We start from the raw sequence: 5,867 nt of genomic DNA on the forward strand, positions 1-5,867 counted from the left end.
TATCTTATAAAAAGAGTAGAGAATAAACTCACAGGCTGAGAAAGAGCATAGTGTTTACTAGTCAGGAAAGGAAATACAATTTATTAAATTATTCCAGATTATCTATAGATGATTACAGATATAAACATTTTACAGATTTCAGTCAACCACATTACATGTGAAGATATCATGTTTGAAAAAAGACAAAGAATTCACAATATCAAAGTATAGTGCAAGAGGTATACTTGCGCTACTTGCAATAGTAAACGCTGGGCTGGAGGAAGCACAAGCTGGAATCAAGATTGCCGGGAGAAATATCAATAACTTCAGATATGCAGATGACACCACCCTTATGGCAGAAAGTGAAGAAGAACTAAAGAGCCTCTTGATGAAAGTGAAAGAGGAGAGTGAAAAAGTTGGCTTAAAGCTCAACATTCAGAAAACTAAGATCATGGCATCTGGCCTCATCACTTCATGGCAAATAGATGGGGAAACAGTGGAAATTGGCTGACTTTAATTTTCTGGGCTCCAAAATCACTGTGGATGTTGATTGTAGCCATGAAATTGAAAGACCCTTGCTCCTTGGAAGGAAAGTTATGACCAACTTAGGCAGCATATTAAAAAGCAAAGACATTACTTTGCCAACAAAGTCCGTCTAGTCAAGGCTATGGTTTTTCCAGTAGTCATGTATGGATGTGAGAGTTGGACTATAAAGGAAGTTGAGCACAGAAGAATTGATGCTTTTCAACTGTGGTGTTGGAGAAGACTCTTGAGAGTCCCTTGGACTGCAAGGAGATCTAACCAGTCCATCCTAAAGGAGATCAGTCCTGGGTGTTCATTGGAGGGACTGATGTTGAAGCTGAAACTCCAATACTTTGGCCACCTGATGCAAAGAGCTGACTCATTTGAAAAGACCCTGATGCTAGGAAAGATTGAGGGTTCATGGGGTCACAAAGAGTCGGACATGAGTGAGCGACTGAACTGAACTGAACTACTATATTTGCAATACTGTTGAGGTATTGTTGAGTATTGTTACAACTACTGTTGCTACCACTGTCACTGTTTTACAACTATTTACTAGCTCTCATTTATTGAATCCCTGCTGCGTCACTTCAGTCATGTCCGACTCTGTGCAACCCCATAGACAGCAGCCCACCAGGCTCCTCTGTCCCTGGGATTCTCCAGGCAAGAACAGTGGAGTGGGTTGCCATTTCCTTCTCCATTGAACCCCTAACGTGCACCAAAACTGAAATTAGCATTTAAACAAAATCTCATTTAATACTCAGAACATTGCTGAAAGTAGGTGACATGGTTAATTCAATCTTACATATAAAATACTCAGGCAAAAAGCATGAAATAATCTATACAGTGTCACATAATAACTGATAAATTTTAGATTTAAAACTGAGACCAAGACCTTTTTGATTACACTCTCATAGCTAGCAAATTATATTCTATAGGAAATCTTTTCAGCAAGAAATAAATTATGTCAGGTACTCACTAATGGGTTTGGTTACAACCCTAATACCCTATAGCTTATATCATCATTAAAAATCATATGTATTTATTTTGGCTGCACCACTCAGCATGTGGGATCTTAGTTCCCATACCAGGGATCTAACCTGTGTCCCCTGCAGTGGACATATGGTGTCTTAACCACTGGACCGTCAGGAAAGTCCTACTTTTAAAAAAGTTTCTTTAACTTTATTCAGGCAAATATGTTTGAAAATGAAGAATAAACGGCCATTCACATGTATTAGGGATGGGGGTGTCTGGATGGGATCTTAAGCCAACAGAGGAAGTCTGGCATGCCTAAATGTTATTTCCAGCCCCTCATATTCTTACCATTCTAAGAATAGTCATCGTATTATTTCATATATAAAAACATACAGAAGCTGTGTCTTATGGTCATTAGTGTACTCATTTCTCTTAAAAATGTAGAATGGTTCCGTTTCTGTGAATTCCAAATCTTTTTTCTTTTTTTTTGAGAAAGAGAAAGAAAGGAGGTGATAAATACATTGTAAACAGAAAAAAAGTTGTCCCCAAATTAACCCTTTAAAAAGAAATTTCTTTTAACGCAAAATTCTTGAGTTAACAAGTTAGATAATTAAAATTAACATAATTTCTCAGTGAATAAAGTTTTAACTCTCATATGAAATAGACAAGTTTACATGCTGGTGTTTAGAAAATGGCTAAAAAATCAAAAACCATGTTGCATTAATCTGTTTTAAGTCATACCATTTTCAGAGTTCTGTGTTTTCTCTTTAGGGATAGTTTGTGATAGTAATAACTGTCCCTTATGTTAGTGAATTACATTTGTACAAACTGAAACTGTAAATTGTGAACACTGGAAAGCACCATTGTGACATAGAATAAACATCTTAGTAATATATTAAAATGAAAAAAAATGTAGAATGGTAAAACAGGTATTAATAAGGAGGTATTATAGGGAATGTGTAAAGATTTTTTTTTTTGCTACTTCATTCATTCAGATGTTCCTGATCATGAAATAATTTATCCAGTGTCACACAGTAACTGGCAAATCTACAGGACGATCAGCAGTGCATTTCTTATCAAGTAATCAGACTTTTCTCTGGCTTAGTTTTGCCTTTCCCTCAAGTATTTATAAGGTCAAGATGAGGACCTTAGCAAAAGGAACTTGTCTGTCCATTCATCTTGACCTCAGACAGGTTTTTTCCTTAATCTCCTGGAAATAACACATTACAATAGCCAAGGCTTTGCTTGAAAAGGCAAGAGGGCTCTCTGGTCACTCAGGTTACTCCCTATGGTGGTTTCAGCCACCAAGTAAGAGGTCTGACTGTCCTGAGCCTGCCCTGGTGCCTGGAAGTCCAGGCCCCGCGGGGGAGGTGTCACGGAAGTGCTCCAGAAAATCCTGCTTCAGCTGCAGGTGTGGGAGTGAAGTGACCTCCAGAGGATTCTAGCTTCTACTTGTCCTGATCCTTCAGCCCAGAGCTTCTCTACTGAGGGCCCAGCATCACAGAGCAGAAAAGAGCCTTTCCCACTGTGCCCTGTCTAAACTTGCCCTGTGACCATGAACGAATAAAGTGGGTATTCAATGCCACAATTTTGGAGGTTAGTTCATTAAAAATTACTTTAAGAGCAAGAAAAATAACACAAATGTGCAAGTTCAGGAGGTGCCATAGAACTCACCCTACAATCTGTTTCCTTCCTCTCCTGGGTTTGTATCTGGAAGCAACAACTGTTACGTGTCTGTATTTCTTCCAGATTTAGTAACTGAGCAGTTATATGGCACTGCCACTCTGACGAGCATTTTTCTCAGGGCTTTTCCTATGTTTACTCCTGTCTTCTTCATTTACAGATACTCAGGTGGCAGGAGAAAGGGAAACCCTCTGTTACCATCATTTTCCAAGAATGGAAATCTTAACTGTTTTTCAGTGTTGTCTTTTGAATGCTGTTCCTCCCCTCAGATGAGTGTATTTTTCATAATATATTCCCCAATTCTTTTTTATTTCGTTCCTCAAGTTTCTTATCTACACACACACTTTTCTTTTAAAAAAAATAATTTTTATTGGAGTATAGTTGTTTTACAATGTTGTGTTAGTTTCTGCTCTACAACAAAGTGAATCAGCTATGCCTGGACATATATCCCTTATTTCTTTCATTTCCTTATTTAGGTCACCAGAGAACAGAGTAGAGTTCTCTATGCTATACAGTGACCACAACAAACTCTGGAAAATTCTTAAAGAGATGGGAATACAGACCACCTGACCTGCCTCTTGAGAAATCTGTATGCAGGTCAGGAAGCAACAGTTAGAACTGGACATGGAACAACAGATTAGTTCCAAATAGGGAAAGGAAGATGTCAAGGCTGTATATGGTCACCCTGATTATTTAACTTATATGCAGAGTACATCATGAGAAACGCTGGGCTGGATGAAGCACAAGCTGGAATCAAGATAGCTGGGAGAAACATCAGTTATCTCAGATATGCAGATGACACCACCCTTATTGCAGAAAGCGAAGAAAAACTAAAGAGCCTCTTGATGAAAGTGAAAAAGGAGAGTGAAAAAGTTGGTTTAAAACTCAATATTCAGAAAACTAAGATCATGGCATCTGGTCCCATCACTTCATGGCAAATAGATGGGAAAACAGTGGAAACAGTGACAGACTTTATTTTGGGGGGCTCCAAAATCACGGCAGATGGTGACTGCAGTCATGAAATTAAAAGATGCTTGCTCCTTGGGAGAATAGTTATGACCAACCTAGACAGCATATTAAAAAGCAGAGACATTACTTTGCCAACAAAGATCCACCTAGTCAAGGCTATGGTTTTTCCAGTAGTCATGTATGGATGTGAGAGCTGGACTATAAAGAAAGCTGAGCGCCGAAGAATTGATGCTTTTGAACTGTGGTGCTGGAGAAGACGCTTGAGAGTCCCTTGGACTCCGAGGAGATCCAATCAGTCCAATCAGTCCATTCAGGAAATCAGTTCTGAATATTCATTGGAAAGACTGATGCTGAAGCTGAAACTCCAATACTTTGGCCACCTGATGTAAAGAACTGACTAATTGGAAAAGACCCTGATGCTGGGAAAGATTGAAGACGGGAGAAGGGAATGACAGAGGATGAGATGGTTGGATGGCATCACCAACTCAATGGACATGAGTTTGAGTAAACTTTGTTGGCAATGGACAGGGAGGCCTGGCGTGCTGCAGTCCATGGGGTCGCAAAGAGTCGGACACGACTGAGCGACTGAACTGAATTGAACTGAACTGAGGTTCTCATTCGTTACCTATTTTATACATGGTAGCACATATATTATTTTCTACCAAGCTGGGATGCAATAAAATTCTTAATTTAGAGATGTATAATTTTACCTCTTCTTTTTCATCCTTGTTCAATCACTCTGAGGAACAGCAATTGAGATAGGGTAATCCTGAAGAAAACATGACACCATCTATATTCTTGTAATACCTCATCAGTGCCCTGTTTGATTTCTTACTTGTAGTTTTTGTGGTGTATCAGCAATGATAGAGATTTGTACAAAGCATTCCAAAACTTGAACACTACCTGCTTTGTTTTAAACATGGCAATTCTCTCATCTTCTAGAATTTTTACTTGTACTGAGGCCAGAGGTAGGGGTGGGGCTGCTACTTTCAAAGCTAGATTTCATGACCTAACACAGGAATGGTGTGATTAGGTGTTAAATTTTGAGCCAGAACATATATTTAATCCTACAGTTTGGGTTATCTAAAATTTTTTGTATAGGAAAGATTTAATTATATATTTTCACTCAACTCACTGGTGAAAATACACTATTTATTCTTTTAGCTCGTTGATACACAATCTTGTGCATAAACAATGACAAGGACATTTTTTTAATGAATACACAGGGACTGAGACATAATCAAGTCTACAAAATTAGTCACATTCAGAGAAAAAGAAAGTAATAACGAATGAGACAAAGATTTGTTAAGTATATGCTCAGAGAGAGAATGTGACATTTTACAGTTGAATTCTTATTATTGCTGCTTTTCATCTGGAAAAAAATTTAGTTGTTTGATAAACAAATGTCTACTGACTCAGAAATAGTAGAAATGGTATTTCCACCAAGAATGAAACTTCTTTTTATTCTCAACATATTAGTTTTTTCCTCTTCACTCTGAAAATTTCAATAGCAACTCTATTTGGGGAGGTCTTTTTCCTCTCATATAACTTGTTTTCTTAATCAGAGAGTAATAATGTGTGGTCCTGGGATTCAATTTTTGAAGTAAAGTGTTGACTCTGAAATGCCACACTTGTCCATGAAAACACACAATAGTCTGCACAGAGCAGGGCTGCCTTCACTCTGCAAGTTCTATGATGACTGGTTTCCATGGTAATGTGATGATGCACATCCTACCTTC

This window comes from Odocoileus virginianus, chromosome 11, assembly GCF_023699985.2.
Source record: "Odocoileus virginianus isolate 20LAN1187 ecotype Illinois chromosome 11, Ovbor_1.2, whole genome shotgun sequence".
In the NCBI taxonomy this organism is placed as follows: Eukaryota; Metazoa; Chordata; class Mammalia; order Artiodactyla; family Cervidae; genus Odocoileus; species Odocoileus virginianus.